This window comes from Corapipo altera, unplaced genomic scaffold (genome assembly GCF_003945725.1).
Source record: "Corapipo altera isolate COAL_440 unplaced genomic scaffold, ASM394572v1 165, whole genome shotgun sequence".
Lineage (NCBI taxonomy): Eukaryota > Metazoa > Chordata > Aves > Passeriformes > Pipridae > Corapipo > Corapipo altera.
In genome coordinates, this window is record NW_020884954.1 from 1,736,729 (window position 1) to 1,754,838 (window position 18,110).

The following is an 18,110-nucleotide window of genomic DNA, read 5'->3' on the forward strand; positions in this document are numbered from 1 at the left end:
TTTTGTTTGTTTGTTTTTGGTTGGTTTGGGGAGGTTTTTTGTTGGTTTTTTGGTTGGTTGGTTGATTGGTTGTTTTTGTTTTAAATATACCATTTCAGACCTGCCACTCAGTTCCCACTCCTAACAGGAATGTGACTCCGGACGCCACCACTTCTTCTTAACATCCAGATACAAAGTTATCTTCTCTTGTAGCTGCACAGCTTTGTTACCCTGTCTAAGAGGGAAATTAGCTGAGGTTGATAAGAGTTTGTTCTGTTCCCATCCAAGGAGAGGTCTCTAATGAACAGAGGAGCTGGGAGAACTTCAGATGAGGCCATCACTCCTCTGCTGAACACAGACTAATTTATAGCCTCTCTGCTGTGGTGGAGTACCAAAATTGGGTGCTTTTAAAGTTAATGGCAAATCAAAGCAGTTTACCCTTTAGTACTCAATTCTGATAAAAGCGAAGAAAATCTTACAAAGGCAACACTTTTGTTCTGTTTTTGAAAAAAAAAAATAAATAAATAAATTGAATACCTCATGACCTCCCTTCCCTTTGGAACTGAATTTAGCCTACCAGTGTCCTTAGGAGACCAAAGCACGAGGCTGAGCCCTCACCTTCCTAAGGATCCTCGGTAAATCCATGTGATTAGAAGCAAAGTACAAACGATGCAATAAAATGCTGGGGAGTATCCCATGATCCAAGGGTGGGGGTGAGCTAGGAAAGTTGCACTTCATGCTCTGCCTGTCAGATTTGCCACCATCTCTGGCTTCCCTACCTCTGTTTTTGTTTTTTTCCCTCTCACATGTGCTCAGCACTGAGTTTCCTCTCCGGCTGTGAGGCAGAGCTGAGGGCCGGGGAAGATGTCTGGGTGCTGTGCTTTGGTTAGAGCTGTGTCTCCTGCCTTCATGACCTTGTGACACCCTGTGCCCCCACCCTCGTGTGCACAGATGATGACCTTGACCCTGCAGGTCTTTTCTCCTGCGTCCCCTGACGAATTGTCAACATTGAATGACATAAAGTCTGATTTCAGGGGCTGTTGTGCCCGCTGCTGCCTTGCTGTTTTCAAGATGCATTTTACCTACTTTCTGTTGCCTTATGGAGAAAACTGACCCTGCAGACACATATATGGGTGTGGTCTCTAACACTGCATTCCATCTTTTAGCCATTCTGCAATGACAGATGTGACTGTTCATTTAACAGGTGAGTGGGTGATTTGGCAAGTTCCATAAACTACTCCAGAGACAACCCAGAGAATCCAGAAAAGTCCTGATATCTTCCCCACAAAACTTCACGTTTCTGCAGAAAATGCCTTTATTTTATTTTAATTTTTCACCTCCCCAAGCTGAAAAGCTGAGGGGAAAGTTTGAGAAAACCTGCTGCAGACTAATTCTCCACTGGTTAACCTGGGTGGAAGCCCCTAATTACTAAGACAACATCATCTAAGAAGTTTTCTGCTACCAGAGCACACATGAATCAGCAGTAAAGCTCTGTCACAGGCTGCCTGTGGCATGGTTTGATCTGCTCTGGTCGAAGATTGATACTTGCTAATGTTTTTATGTTCCTAAACTACTCACTGCGTTTTCTGTGCTGCATAAAACAAAAGAGAACTTGTTTGCTTCATGCCTCTTCAGCTGTAACTTTCATACTGTAGTAGTTGTGCTCCTAGAAACAAAAAATTATCACTTAAACATCTGAGTAAGTAACAGTATCAGGCATTCTCATCCCAGGCTGACCATCTGCGTGAATTAATAATTTATGAAAGACATTATTCTGCGCATTTTTTTTCTCGAGGCTGGTATTTTGGCTAAATATGAATAATTTCTCTAAATTTGTTGTTTTTTCTGCTGGGGGGAAATGAAGTGAACACCATTTAATAATTGCTACAAAGCCAGAAAACTTTGATTTTAATTAATGGCTGCTGCCTAACCAATCTATAATTCCTGAGACACTGATCCTTTTTCCTGTGCACAGTGGTTGTGAAAGAATAGGAAAATGTACTGAGTGACAAATAGAGTTTGAAATAATTAAAAGAGGATGAACAAAGCACAAATTCTAGGAAATATGGGCAGAGGCTGATTTTTGCATTACTCATTCTTTTTATTTTTAACTCAAATTAGGGACTGACTTTTTCTGTACAAAGTCTAGTGTTGTGGCCTGGGCTTTCTTGTTGTTGTTACAACATGGCTAAATATGAAAGTACTAATGAGGTTTCTCAATAAAAATACTTGGTATTCCAGTGTTCCAGCTACAAAGTGTGAACATCAGTGACGGATGGTTTTCAGTTGGGTCACTGTTTTGGGGTTGGGTTTTTTTTCCTTCTCATTCTCTTTTTTTTTTTTTTTTGCCACTGGATTTCTTCAAATTGTTGGCTTTCTGGTAAACGGAATGTTGCAAAATTACTTTCTGTAGAATGAAGCTGAAACGAGACTGGAATAAAAACGAAATTGTGCTCCAGGTATTAATTGCAGTGCTGGAACACTGTTGCAAATTGGATTTCCCTAAAAAATGGATTGTGTCTGTAAACGCATGAAACACACACAGTCAAGAAATTCAGAGGGAGACTTTTTGATTTTTCAGTGACCCATGAGTGATCCAGACTTTATCACCTTTCCTTGTGGTGACTCTTGTGCTCCCCAGCTCTTAATGGACCTGCGAATTATTGGGGGGCAGTTCCTGTTCCTGCCTTGCAGTTTGACACGAAGGGACCACTGAAGCTTTGGTTAACTTCTCCTGCCACCTCCTGGACAGCATTATAAATAGTTTTTCCCGCTCTACAACCATAAAACCTCAGGAAATACAGTGCTCACACGTATCAGGCATTGATTTGTGAAATTATCTTGGCCTCCCTGCTAGCAACTTTTCAACACATACTAATAAGTACCATGTCATCAGTTAAATTTCTTCCCCAGGAGAAGAACTCGAACCCCAGAGTTAAACACCAAAATGTTAAATGAAATGTTTTAACTCCTGTAAAAACAAAATCCTTCAGCACAAAGTCCTAACCAGCAGATTAACTAGCTGAGATAGCGCTGCCTTTCACTGGCACCAGGGTGTAAAGGAACAGTCCCACAGGTCTTGAATAAACTTTTTAATAAATATCTTAAATGTGTGGGTGCTTAGACTTTGAACCACATCGTGGGACATCCTTGTCCTAACACTAAACGCAGCTTTTTTAATGACTAGGGTTTATGGTAGATTGCCCTAAATAACAGAGAAAATGCAGTGGAGGGGTAAATGGCAGGGTGGATTTAATGGCAGTCATTACAGATCTGGCCTGGCAGTTTGTGGCCCTCACTCACACTGAGATGCAGAGACATTTTCTGTTCTAAATCTGACCACCAAGTTGGAATGTTGCTTCCTGAAGAGGTATTCAAGAATAATGTTTGTAGTACTGTGCCAGAGGTAAAGAGCAACTAAATTTCCCTCTTAAGCATCCTGAGTGCCTATAAACACTTCTGCTGATGCTGTTGGCAGCTGCCATCGTCAGAGACACTCTGTATTCTGAAGTCACAGCAGTAAATAACTAAGCACTGTACCACGTGCCTTCTGAATGCATTGATCTGGTTGTTCTGAAGCTACCGTGATGAATTTATCTCCCTGAGTTACTATATTTGTTTTTTATTTTGAAATTTAAAATCCCTTGGCATGACATTTACTTTGAAATCCTCAGAGTGTGTCTCCAGTGCTATTATGCTGCAGACAGGCAATGTATTCCTTCACACCTGCCAGAGGGTTTTCATGTTTTTCAACAGGTTGCCATGTAGTTTAAAAATCATACTTTCTGGTGCTTGCCTTCCACTAGCTAGTGAAATGAAAACAGTGGCTTTCTTATCTTCTACAGTATTCCCCTGACATGGATATTCTTAATTTGTATTGGCATGGCATTGTCTTTTGTGAAAGATTGAGCTAACAGAAGCTTTGAGAGGGAAACATCAAATGGAGCAGTATAATTGTATTTTATCTCCAGTGTGACTCAGGCCATAACATCTTACGTTGTAATTCCTTCGTCAAACTTGTGATTTATATTTGAATATAAATACTCTATCTTGAAGAAAAATAGCAAGACATTAATGTGTAGCTTTCCTTGGTCCTGTGTCCCAGTGATTGATTAGTTTTGCTTCAGAATTACTAATAGAGCAGCTAAATCAGTTTTAGGCCAAATGCTGATGTGCGAATGGAATGGTAGAAATCCATTACAGAAATCTACCCTAGAAATGGTAGATTTGCCTCCTAAAATTGGAGCTCTTGGAGCAATTAAGTGTTATGTCAGCTCAAATTAAACTTGGTAAACAGTTTGATGCCAAAGAAAAGCCAGAAGTTATTTTTACACGGTATTGCCAAAGTGAAAAGTTACAACTCTTCCTCTCGAGGTTTTCAAAAGAGCTGGAACAAAACTGCATCTGGTTTTGAAGTAACTTAAAATTTTAGTTTCTCTTTCAGTTAGCAGAGGAGGGAAGTGCCCTGTTTTCCATACATTCCTCTTTAGGGATGTGACTTCACATTTTTTCCTGTTTCTGTAGCATGTAACAGTTTCACATGTGGAACAAGAGTCACCTGTATAATCAGCCAACTGGGAGGTGTTTTGTAGCTTCAGCAAGGCTACTTTAGGTAACATTCCACTTCTTATTCCTCAATGGATCAGTTAACAAGCTCTGGTGTCAAGGACTCTCTTAAAAGACAGAGTTTGCCCCATAGTTTTATAGCCCACGTAACGAAAATACACTTGGTGAAACATGTGAGGAGATGTGCTAACCAGAAACTACCCTCTTTATAAAGCACTTCTAAAAGAAAAACAATTTGGAAACACGAAAAGGAAGTATCAAATCTGTTTTTCTCACCGGGAGACAGAGAGGGACAGCGTGGCAGCAAAAAAGAAAAAAAAGACATAGAAAAAATACTAGCTGCCACAAAATCATAAAGCAGTCTGGCTGAGCTTAAAACCCATCTCAGATCTTGATTTCTGGCCTGATAGCTCAGCATCAGAACCTTCCCATCTGTCACGAGAAACCCGAAATACAGTTTTGTAGCACCTTCCTTGACACAACATTCTTTAATGAGCTTTTCTTCTTCCTGAGATTTGTGTGAACCAAGCCCTGACACACACACACACACACACGAGAAAAGTTCCTTTCCTGGCTTTAATAGGGCTTTTAGCTGGTAAGAACACTGCTGAGAAATTTTCAATTCTATAATGCAAAATTTGAATTGTAGGTGCAAAACCTCTCTAAGTGAATACACTGAGGTTAAGAGTTGTAATACCATTGTAAGGGATTAATATCAAATGAACCTGAGGACTCCACAGGATGTTGGAATCCAGCATTTTCTTAGGAGTCCGACTAGGGAGTTACAGAGCCAGAAGAGAATCTGAGGCACTGAGAGATGCCTTGAATTCTTTACAGTCCGTTTGAAATATTTTTTTTCCCCCTTTGTGAGATATAATAACTGTGTTTCTGTAAGAAAACGGTATTAAATTGTGTAGAAGGGCTCTTTTTTATTTATGTTCTGTTTATGTTGCGTCTTTTCTAGCAGAAATACGGAAATATATAGGCCAAATATTTGAAACACGCTAGATTACTGAACATTTTGGCGTGATAAAAACTCGGGGCAAGAAGAAAATAAACCAAAGAACTCTCAGGAGGTCATTAACATTTTAATCAAGTGAAAGTTGCTTTTCTCTCTGCAAAGATCTTTTTTTTTTGCTGGCTCCCTGCTAATCTGTGGAGACGTGATGTGAAAATGGCACAAATCACCACCGTGCTCGGCTCCTCCTCTGAGTCTGCAGCCTGAGTATCTGCACAGTTCACGCTTAACTGAGCTACACTTAAGGAATCTGCATTCAAAAACTGATTCCAGTTTCATCTGAGGCGGGCATTGCTCAGCTTGCACCTTCCAGAATTTAAGGTTTTTCACCTCAGATGAAATGTGTTGCTTTTGGAGGTTTTACATCCCCAAATCTGCAGGTGTTGTGCTTAAGTGTTGTGAGAGACCATGGGCACTCTTTTAGCACGTGGCATGATGCCATAGTGTCTGTGGCACTATTCTGTTGCTACACAAAAATTATCTCAGTCAGTAAAGAAGGAAATTGGGAAAATGTTTTGTGTAGTCGAGAATCTCGAATATTTTGTTTGGCAGGTTTAGGAGACTTGCCTCCTAACAAGAGCCACTTAAAATTAATGTTATGAGAAGTGAGATTTTCAGCTCTTCCTTGATATTGGAAACATAGAAACCAAGATGTATTTCCTAAAAGCACTCTGATATATGAATTTATAAAAGCACCTAATGTTCAAACAAGACAACACTGCAGGTTAGGGCTTACCTGGTGAATACTAGGTTGCTATCTAAGGCTGCTTAAAGCAACTAAAAAAAAAAAAATTCAAATTTTCATTTGAATATATGGTTACTATTGTCTACATCAGTTTCCTTCCTCTGTTCTGCAAATGTATTTGTAATGTACTGTGTGTGTCACTGGGAAGGAAATACACGGAAATCTTTCCATAGTTCAGCAACATTTCCTGTGCCAATACCATAAGGTGTATGGCTAACCAAAATTTAGAAGAATTTCAAAGGAGTTTGTGTATGGATTAGTTCTGTCGGTCAGTTAAAGGTGTTGGCTTTTAGTTTTTTTGCTAATACAGCTAAACCAGTGCAATGTCTAAGGAATATTTAATTATGCCAGTCTAAAAAACACCTTATATCATTGCTCTTAATACACTGGCTATATTTTACTGCTTCTTTACTGGAAGTCAGCTGAACCAGGTGTCGCCAACCCTAATTTATCTGGGCACCACCAAGCAGGCAGGTCCCTGCCACAGCTCCAGGAATGGCTTTGTTGCAGCCTGCACCTTCCACTTTTACCTCCCCTGTCACCAATTCCGTGTCCCTGCCCTCACCAGTCATGCCAAAGCAGCAGCTCCCATCCTGGCAGAAGATTGGCAAAGGCAGCTTCAAGCCCAAGCTTGAACATCCTCCAGTGGATGTTCTTGATGGAAATAAAAAGAGTAGAGTGAGGAGCAGTAAAAAGAGTTAGATTTGACTTTGAATTGCTGGTCTGGCATGGTGTGTGCTGGAATGCTGCTCCCCAGCCATCAATCCCTTGGCTGCTCTCCCTGAGGCCGTGCTGGCCCAGGGGTGGAAAGGAAAGACCTTCTGGTCCGTGGTTCCTCCAGGCAGGCACCGTGAAAACCAAAGCACGTTCACAGGGGTGGGAGGAGGTTGCAAGAAGAGGTAAATTGCTTTTTAAGATGGACCCTTGGGCCCAGCCCTGACCCAAGGGCTGACTTCTGGGCCAGGGATGGCCATGACCAACCCTGGTGACCAGCTCTGGCCCAGCCCAACTTGCCACTGTAGTCTCTGCTTGTGCTCTGATGGTAATTTGGTCAATTCTTTTTGTACAATAACTTATCTTTTAATAAGTGTCTTTTTTCCTAGGGTCTTTATGCATAAGAAAGAGTGGGGCTTGATTTGCCATGGATGACAGAACAACAAACCCCATTTTTGTTTGTTCTTTATCATTTGCTTAAATGGTCCTTTTTTTCCTAGTCTACTTGCTTCAAATTTAAAGTGTAATATACCTCCAACTTATTTTCTTTTTTTTTTTTAGTTTTTTCCTTTTCATTAAGGGCAAAAAGAGTTTCTCCACATTGTTCCTAACAATAAGATCTATAATAGAAACCCTCAGGTTGTTGTGCAGACGGCCTCCAGCTTCATTTACTCTTTCATCCCCACCTGAGCCTGAGCATTATAAATATCCTACCTTTTCAGTGCAGCTGAATGGAAAATAATCTTGATGTATTAAGGAGAGAGCCAAGAAATAAAACTGGCAGGGAAGGGAGGGGAGGATAGTTAAATGCAGACAAGCAGGAAAAGGGAGAGAACAGCCAGACCCTAAGAGCCACCTCAGTCCAGCTCCCCTGTTTCTTCCTGCCAGCCAGCTGCAGCAGTGCAGTGGGCACAAGTGGAGGGGCAGCCACTTTGTGCCCCCTCAGCAGTCGCAGCTTAAACAGCCAAATGTTTTTGCACAGACCCTGCGCTTCATTTTTTGGCTCTGGGGTCAATCCAGCTGCTGCTTCCCCTTTCATCACCGACTCCCAACACAGGTGGTGGTCGCAGGGAAACCTTCCCCTTCACTCTGTGTTTCCAAAGGATGGCTCTGCCACTCCCTCTCCAGCTTTTCACCTGCAGTGCTGTCGTTGTGCTTGCTGTTGCCACATCCTTGACTTTACGCCCACAGGTCTGAAATCCCCTTAAAGAACACGCCTCTTTTTCTGGGGCATTGTTTGTACAGTGACCAGCAGAACAAGAGGTCAGATTGCTTTGTCCTTCTCAGCATGTGCCTGGTTGGGGATCCCCAGTTTGAGTGGGTTTCAGCACAGGGGTCTTTATTGCCAACCAAAATGGTCTTTCTACGTACATCTGTTTAATGAACTTATAAGTCAGCACATGCAGCATGCAGCTACATTTTATTCAGGTTTATGCCTCACAGAATGAAACAGGGAGAGACAGATTTTCTAATTAAAAGAAAGGCTGTATATTTGTCTGTTGCCAGAACGTTACATAAATGTGTTCTGCATGCAGTTAGCCTCCTATATCAGCAGAATTTGATGAATCCCAATTTTCATGAGCTCTCTTGACTGAGGATGGATTATTGCACATTTCCTGTAAGCAGCTTAATTTTTATTGTTATATGACATTCCTTGCTTAGCATAAAAAATGAATAACTGAATAGCATTAAAAAGGCTGAGAACTCTCATCAGTAGCTGTGGGGGACTATTTTTGATCCTAACATGACCAAGATGCCATATATATGAAATCATGTGTAAATTTTCAGAATTTTTTCCACAAAACAAACTTTCTTCTAATCACTAGCTTCAACAGCCACTGTACTGCAGTAAAGGAGAAAAATCCTAAAGGCATAGTGATTCCAGAGACAGACAATACACGACTTCTCTAGTAACATAATAAGTCATTTACTAAAAACAAATCATCAACAGCTTGCTGTTCTGCAGCAAAAGGAGGCATAACACAACTCTGTGGTATTGATTTGCTGTTTGGATTAGCCCAGAAGGGAAAATAATTCCTCTCAAACCTGTTAAAAGAAACTATCCTTGCCTTTAAAAGTTGATCTAAGATTACAGATGTCCCAGAAGCTTTCTAACTTGTAGCTGAACATTAAGCAAATAATTTACTGCGTGTGAAGTGTAATTATTAGCTAAAGAAAAAAACCTGTAAATGATTTCACCCATTGAAATAGTTTTAGATGTGACCAAATGGACCAGCAATGACTAATTTTGGCCCTTATTTTTCTGCTCCTGGCATGCAAACAGCCAGGTCATGGCTTAATTTAATTTCATTAGAAGCATCTGATGAAGTTCATGAATGATTTTAATTGCCCTTGATTTGCTGATTTTCCAAAGACAATACAGGAGAAGTGTTACTCTGTGTGTTATCTGCAGATACCCCCTACTTGATGCTCTCAGAAACTGCATGCTGAGGGGGTGGATCTTTGATCTGCCCTGGTGTAACTGTTCTTTTATTCTTGCATGACTGTGAACACAGTGCATTATACAGTGGTTAGATAAATGTGCCAGCATTTCTGATTCAAATACTCATGCATAAGATTTTATAGGGTTTTCTTCCTGCAGGAAGTCTTCTACACAGGACATTGAAAGTTGCATTTTTTTAATTTTAGTAGTCAAATTAAATATACAGATTCTCTTCTGGCTTTAAATTTCCATTCTTTAGTAAGAAAAAAAGAAGAAACACTACAGTTCTCAGGGAGGCTTAAATTGTAGAGTATCCCTTCCCATTCTATTTCTAAGCATTCTGGCCAAAAAACCCCAAACCAAACCTGTTTGGATGGATATGACAGTTTAAGCTTGTTTCAGAATGATAATCCTTATGCCAAGGATTTTCCCACTCAGAGAAAATCCATTTTCAGATGAGATAAATTGTCTCACTCTTCTTTGCAGGGAGCTCCTGTGAAGCTATTAAATAAGGTGTCCAATAGCAGCTTGTCACCAGGGAGAAAAGATAAATCAGAAATATGTTTGTCTTTAAAATACTTCAGTTCTTGGAAGGGCAGAATGTAGAGATTTCACCTTTTAATGAGCAATCCCTTATACCCCTGTTGATTTTACTGATGTTAATAAAGCTCTATTTGGCATAAAAAGAGCCATTTGCACATGTTTCTTTCCAAGGAATCTGTTTTAGACGTGATTATTTCATTAGAAAAGGGAGAAGGAAGAGAAAAGAATTACTGGTGGCTTATGGACCAGACCTGCTGTTCAGATAGTATCAAATTCACAAAATCTAATTTGAACAGATGTTGTCTGGCTAGGACTGTGAAGGAATATTGTCAACTACTCCTTTTTCTGTGATTCTATTATCTTCTTTTTTTTTTTTCTTTTTCTTTGTTCAGGAAGTCCTCCAAGGGACAATACATTAACACATCACCCTCATTGCTCTCTCAGTCCCAGTGCTGGGGGATGTGGAGTTTGTCACTCTGTGTGTATGCAGCCTTGCAGATGAATTAAATTCCTAGAATGTAATTCACAACTGAAGAAGGTTAAGTCATTGGACAGAAGTGTCCTTGGAGGCTACACATTGCAAGCAGGGTATCAATAATAATGATCACCATCTGCACTCTGACATGCACAATCTCTTATTGACTCAAATCAACACTGGATTAAAGGCCGTGGGTGTGGTGGCAACAAACAACAGGAGCAAGGAAATTATAGTCTGGCTTCTTAAAAACACCCCTCCTTTTGGATTGTTCTGTGCAAATGAAAGGTAGGCAGTGTGTTTCCGTTGCACCCACCTTGGTCTGTGACTTATGTATCTAAGAATGTAATTCAGGCATTTGTTTTGCACATTTTGACTGAGTCCCACTCCTGTTTTCTTGGCTCTGGCTCTGGACCCATCACATTGGCCCAGATCCACCAGTGAGTCTGAGAGTAGTTATGCTGAGCATTACTACACTTAAATTTCAGGCAGCTGCTTCCAAATTCCTCAAATTCTTTCAGAAACCCCAAGAGGGTGCTGAAACTGCCTGCACAGTGCATAAGGGGCGGGGTACACGCCCCAAAACCAACCTGGGGACACGTTTCAGATGTGATGCAGGAGAGTCCAACCGTGCAGTTTGTGACCCCAGGAAACAAGGCCCTGGTGTGGTATCTGCTTATGGATTTATTTCAATTGGAGTTGTTTCACCTGAGCAGCATCTCAGGAAGTGGTCTGTGGGTGCCAGTACTGGGGAATCCTGGGTTTGGTTCCCAGTGCCAGGGAAGTTGATATCTCCTGCTGCGTTGAAGCATTGCAAGTTGCCTCCAGGCAGAGGAGGGCAGAGCCTCTCCTCAGGGAGGTGTCTTTACCACTTATCTATCACATAATTCTCCTGGCTATGCACTCAGGACATATTTCAGCTCCTCAAACCCCTAGTTCTTCAAGGGGAGGAGTCCTTGTGGCTCTAGGGAGGGAGCTGTGAACACACTTGGGGTTGAGGATCACAGGTATTCAGGACAGTAAGAGTCTCCCACCACTTCTAAACATTTGTTTTTAGCTTGGAGATCCCTGCAGCTGCCATGCAGTTCTATTTTAGGGTCTCTCAGCAAATTGCAGCCCTAGAGGAGTAGGTTTGCAGAGCAAAACTGTTGGTGCAGAAGAGACAGAAGCCACACAGCTTGAGAGGTTTTCCTCTGGACTGGCTCTGGTCTGCAGAGAGCCCGTGAGTAGCTGGATCAGATGCACACCCAGCCCTCACCTTTCGGGAGAGATTCACTCCAAGGCCACTGCATGTGTGTGCATGTGTGTGTGTGCTGTGATCAGTCCCTAACGTGAACCAAAGCACCACAAGTAGGGATCGGTTCAAAAGTCATTCCCAGTCTGGACTGAAACACCAACGCTGAGACAGCGAGCAGCAGAGCATTCCCGTCAGACAGAATTCCCTAGCTGGGAGATAAGACAGCTGCATGACTCCAGTAGTGCATGAAGATGCTTATGGTATCCTAGGCCCTTGAAAATTTAAACTACACATCTGGATTTCACACAGAAATTGCTCGGCAGGAGTGGCATCTTCAATGCTTCTCTGGGGTGTGATCCTTACCTTATCCATACATTGGTTTTCTTATCTATACAATGGGGTTCTCTTATTCTTCTCCTCAGGATCCCAGGAGCAATCTGGGAGGGATATCAAGATTATACAGACAAACAATTTTTATTTTTTTTTCCCCATCCCCTCACATGGAAAATTATTAAGGTTGGGTTTGTTATGTTTTCCTAAAGGTTCAATACGGGAGATGAGCATCATTTCAGCAAGAAAATACAAACTGCTGGTGTCACCAAACAGTTGTCAACCGTGCAGTTTCTGCTGTGGCAGATTGCCAGTAAGTGATGACATTGGGTTGGCATGGTACTCCTGTCTCTGGCCTTTTCCCAGACCAGAATGCATGCTGGGAATCCTGCTTTTTTCTTTTTTTTTTTTTTTTTGCTGAGAACTTTACAATTAGGAAGGCATAGCCTGCTTCATTCCAACAGCTCAAAAAAGGATGAAGGAACACTGCCAATACTTCTTTCATCACAGATTCCCTCTTCTGCAATGCAAACCAAAGGTTTAAATCTAATTCCTACACGGCTAAAACAGAAAAAAAAAAAATCTGAAACCAGCAATTCAGGAAAGTAGGAAACCAGGAACTCAGTTTTCTGGCATCCTGCCCCATCTGCTTCCCTCACCTGCAATACCTGCTGTTCACCAGCCCTGTGCTCCCTTGCTCCTCATCCCATGCCTGGATTAGGAACTGGGGTTTAACATTGATTAGCTTCTTCTAGCCTGCTGTTTACTGAAAAAAAATCTGAGGAACAAAGAACTCAGCTATACAGGAATGTAGCTGGTACAGTATCTCCATTTGTCCTGAGGTGCTGCTCCTATGGCTCAGGCAGCCTCCCCACAGGTGGCTTCCTAGGACTGTCTGGGTGGGAGCATGCAGCTGCTAAAGCAGTGAATTAAAAGAAATACAAGGGTTAATGAAAACATAATGAAATAATTTAACAGATTTTTCAAATTTCTTTAAAGTAGACCCAATCCTCTTTTATAATTTAAGCAATTGCCTTATTTAAGTATTTTTTGTCGGTCCTCCTTAATTTCCCCTCAGCTGCCCTAAGTCAGAGCCCAGGAGGTCATTGCATCACTCATATGAGAAAGATACAACTGGAGATACTTTACCCCATGAACACACAGGCAGGTGCCTCGTCCTCCCCTCATGTTCGTTCTGGCTCTAATACAGGAAAAAACCTTGGCACAAGGTTGGTGCATTTTGGTGGGGTGGATTCTGAGAAGCTGATGTGTGCACTGTTCTATGGATTATTGCTCCATATTTGCTGCTGCAAAACTCAGGCCGTCTGCGCTCGGAGCAAATAATTCCTTTTATTTGGCAGACTTTAAAAAACAGAGAAAGAGGGAAATAGAGGCCATCAGACTGTTCCCGAACAAGAACATCCAGAATAGTAACAAAAAAATGTTGCTCCTGTGTTGCACAACCATTAGACTCGCTCACCATCAAAGGTCAGAAGCATTAACCACGTTGGTAACATTTATAAATAGACTCTCTATGGAGCTTTACCTTAAGTGGAATGGATAAACACTTTGACTCAGGAAGACCAATTAGAACCAGCAGGATCTTTTAATTTAATAGCTGCATTAAGCAAGATGCATGAATGTTGGTACACACAGACAGGGAACATTTTCACTGCTCATGGAGTCTGAAAGGGAATGCAATTTCAACTTGACCCCCAGAAAGCCACAGTACAGCCGGTCCTGAGTGGCTGTGGAGGAGAAGGAAAACAGAGAAAGGTTTTTTTCTAGCCCCACATGGCAAGCAGTGCATCTCTTGCCATCATTCATGTGTAGAGGCATGTTCTTTGTATCCCCAGGGATAAAGTGACCCAAAAAGTGGATGGGAGCTTAGACCCCCTGCACAAATGGCAACCACCAGTGGGGTCCAGACTGCATTCTCCCAGGAATTTAGGATGCAGGTGTTTTTAGCACACCATTTGTAGTGTTTAACATTACATATTGGTTAAGGACGTTTGCTGAGTACTCAAAACCCAGGAAACATTACAATTAAGTGTGACTTGGGCATTTTAATTTGTACCACTTTGTCCCTGCCTAATATGTATGAGTGGCAAGAGTATATGCAGTATTTTTTCACAAGCACATAGGCTGGTCTGTGTTTGAACTGGTTCCTGCCCAGTGGGAAAAGGCTAACAGGTAAAACCTGGTCACTAGGATTAATTAGTTTCAAATCCACAGAGTGAAAGTGTCTCTTGACTGTCCAGGCTGATTTGTTGTGCTGGGAGCAAGGTGTCAGCTCTTTCAGGGAATCAGATGCTGGTGTCTCCTCACTGAGAGCAGGCAGGAGGTGAGTGGCTCTGTTCTGTGCAGGTGAAAGGCAAAGATCAGAACTGTCTCTGTAAAACTATCTTAGTTTTTATTTTCAGTTTCTTCATTGTGGGTGAGGAAAAGTAATATAAATTTATGGTCCTAAATGTTCTTGTTCTCAGTCTCCTCTTTAAAGGTTTTTGGTGAGAAATCCTGTGATGAAGATGCACAATCACTCCTGGTTCTGCATTCTCCCCCTCCACTATTAAATGCTGAGATGGTAGGAGGACATTACTTAGAGAGTGATGATGGAGGCACTGGGGATTAGTGTGAAGAACAGCAAACATGCTGTAAATACAAAGGGAAATTTGTAAAAATGCAAATACTTTGAGGTAAATTTTATTTTTTCTCCCCTTAGTTCCTCTAATTCCAGTGACATGAGTCAGATCAGTAAAAAGGATAAGAAATGAAGAGATGATAGCTGAATGGCAGACACTGACTTGATGCCAGCAGCTGATTTGCCTTCATTTGCTTAAACACTCCTCTTGTGGACAAGCAATTGCAAACAGAATTTAATAGAATCTATCAGGTGTGAAACCTTTCAAGCTGATTCATGGAGCAGGTGTTTCCAGCCTATTTGTGTGCACACCAGCATCTCCCCTTTGATTTACTCAGAGCTGTCAGGTGTCTCTCTGCAGTCTTCTGCATTTCTACCCTTTGCTGTCTCCCTCTGCCCCCAAAACCAAGGACATCAGTCCCCAGTAGCCATAGTTTTTAGACTGCTGGTTATGTTTCACACCTTCTAAGATATGTGTTGGATTGGAAGCCCTGGCTATGCTGGACTGCATCTTTACCTTGTATCCATCTCCACCGTGGTGCACTCTCTTAGTTTTATCTCTTTTCACTAACCTTACCCATGAAAAAGGGGCAAGAGTAAACATATTGAGAGATAAAAGTTACAGGTAAATAAATACAAACTGTTTTAAGCATCAGTGGGATCTCTTAATCAACCTAACAGAATTTCATACACAGATGCTAAGTGGTCTTGAGAGCTGATGATCAGTTAGCAAAAATGCACCTGAAACTTCAAAATCTGCTTTCACTCAGGATAGCTTTACTGTATTTTTTTCTCGTATTCTGATTCTTTGATCAGTTTGATGAATGGTGTTTTTTCTATTCACAGTCCTTTCTGGTTTTCACTGTCCTCACTTTCTATTTAATTTCTTCAACTTCTATTTAATTTCTTCCATTTAATTTCTTTCAACTACTTCCTACCCAGATGGCCTAATCACTTTTTTTTTTTTTTAGTATTATTAAAACTACTTAACAATTATAGTATTTTGCTTTTCTTACAAAGATACAGAAGGGTGAGTTCCTCTTCTCTTGCACTTTCTGTCTCCTTTAAAGGTTCTTGATTCACTGGAGTGGTGCCACAGTCTTGTAGCCAAATCATCCTCATTTGTCCACCTGTTTTGATGCAATTGCAGAATTAAAATAGACAGGACATAACTGATTGTCCCTATTTATTTTTCAGCCACAGAACAGACTTTACACATAGATAATAGAGTACAGCCTAGAGCCAGGGTCTGTGTGTATGCAAGCCATTTTAAGAAGGATAATCAGTTCTAAGAATTTCTCTTATAATTCCTTTTTAGCCTAAGCTTTTAAAACAGCTCATCATTTTGTCTGCCAGATTTGAGAAAACTAAGAGTGCTGTGATTCTCTAGAGAACATGAAGCACCTCTGTTCTGAAAAGAGGCTTGTTGACATGTTACTTTAAGACAGGTGTTTCAAGAATTGAATTGGTATTTGGATCACCAGTGCATTTTAAAAACACAGCCCTCCCCCAGCATCCTGCATTGTCTGTGTTTGAATTTTAAAAGTGATTCTGCGAGAGTTACTTGGTTACTTACACAGCTAAAACAGGCAACAAAACATTCAACCCAAACTGATGAGCCCAAATTTGTCTCCTAAACAACTGGGAGAATGAATTAAGGAGTGATATAATCTTCCAAATTACATCTATTACGATATAATAATGCAACATGCCAGAAGGAGTATGAAACTCTCATAAAGGCTCTTAATTTAAATTTGCTTTGAATTGGCAAGACACACACAAACCCAATATACTCAATTTAACTCATTTAAACGATGTCAGCATTTAATTAGACTATAAGGATAAAGTGACAGGATGTTACAGTGCAGATTTCCATGACATCTTACTACTTCAGGGGCAAGAACTTACAGCACTTGGTCCATAAAATAAGGTACTAAATTTAAAATATAACCCCATGCATATTAGCGTAATTAAAATGCCAAACTTTAAAATGCAATTATCAAGTAATAGGAATGCCATGCATCTGTAATGCTAGAATTTCCTTAAAGCACATTAAGGACATGCAACACTCAGCAGATTCCTAACTACTACTTAATTACCCTTTCCACTTATTGCTGCAGAGATGCAGAGTATGGAAAAGATGCACATTTGCCCAACCAAAAGAAGGATCAAGAGATTTTCTTTTGCAGTTCTAGTACAGATAGCCTTTTAGCATCTACTGTGTACCTTGCTCCCTGAGCAACTAATGAAACCATCTGCAAGTCTAAACTTTAAAACTGTCATTTGAATACTTTTGTTAGCCTGGAGGACTCCCTGTTGCATGAATCCCTGTTGCTCTTGAGCAAAGCTCAGCCCTGTAAGAGTTCCAGAGTGCCCCTTAAAAGCTCCTTTGTCTTTGTACCCAGCAACCTGCTGCTATTCAAAAGGAAGACTAACCTTTAACACATTAGTCCTTCTAACAGCATCTCCTGTATAATCAGTGTTGCAGCTCTCAAGAAGGCAGTTCACATTTTCATACTACTCCAGTCCCCTTCATGTAATTATCGTAGGGTTTGGTGTTCATTTAGTGGCTGACTTCCTTCCTCTTAAAGCTTTTAAAAAGTTACATGTTCGAGTCTTGTGATTCATGTTTTTCTCTCTGTCTTCAGCAAAAACAAAAGAAAATTTGACACTTTGCTCATATGGCCTTTAAGATTAGAAATAGCTACCTAAGCTAAGCCCAGTTTAAGGTCTCTCTCTCTCTGGTCTGAGATACCTTTTTCATTGTCAAATACTTCACACAGTGCTGTTGTGCCACATGGCTCCAAAGGGGGTGGGAGATGGGGAGGAAGGAGTCCTGAGAAACTGCATCTGCAATTGCTTTGTGCAGTGCCTTCTCCCTTTGGTGTCCTTGGACAGTTTGTGGGCTACCTGTGAACAGCTTGCCCTGTGTTGTGTGCCTGGTGTTGTCACCTGGTCAGGAGATTTGGGGTGTATGGGTCTCATAGCTTGGACAGGGAACATCCTGGTTGAATTCAGGTGTCTCTGTTTTCTTTTCAGGGTCCCCAGGTGGTGGTAGCTGAGTCTCCTCTTGAGAGAAGCCTTGTAGTAATCACTGAAGACTTGGTTTCAGCTTCTCTTATTCTCAATTTGAGTGCTTTCACATCTGTGCTGATTATAAGATTATAAAGTCCTTATTCTGGGAAGATTAAAGAGAAATAAAAAAAAAATAATAGAAAAAAGAAAGAAAATCTTTACAAAGGAACAACACACCAGAAACAGCAATAGAGGAACATTGCTGAGGGGAAATGGTGGGATTTTTTTTGAAGAAAAAGATAATAGCATCTGGGGAATGGGGTTTACCACAAAAACTCACTCCCTCTGAACATTTCTTAAACCAGCTGCGTGTCTTTCTTTGTACTGTCTCCACTTTGAACAGA

General features: G+C 41.1%; 2 long non-coding RNA genes across 2 annotated transcripts; one reads left to right on the forward strand and one right to left on the reverse strand.

Annotated features, from left to right (window-relative positions):
• The first annotated feature begins 941 nt into the window (after positions 1-941).
• LOC113956750 lies at positions 942-17,906 on the forward strand. The gene is made up of 4 exons (XR_003530942.1): positions 942-1,183; positions 12,263-12,363; positions 13,907-14,008; positions 17,731-17,906. It is a non-coding gene; the product is annotated as an uncharacterized LOC113956750 (long non-coding RNA).
• LOC113956751 lies at positions 14,420-17,314 on the reverse strand. Its single transcript, XR_003530943.1, has 3 exons — positions 17,128-17,314; positions 15,708-15,821; positions 14,420-14,626 (listed from the first exon to the last, which is right to left on the reverse strand). It is a non-coding gene; the product is annotated as an uncharacterized LOC113956751 (long non-coding RNA).
• Positions 17,907-18,110: the final 204 nt, after the last annotated feature.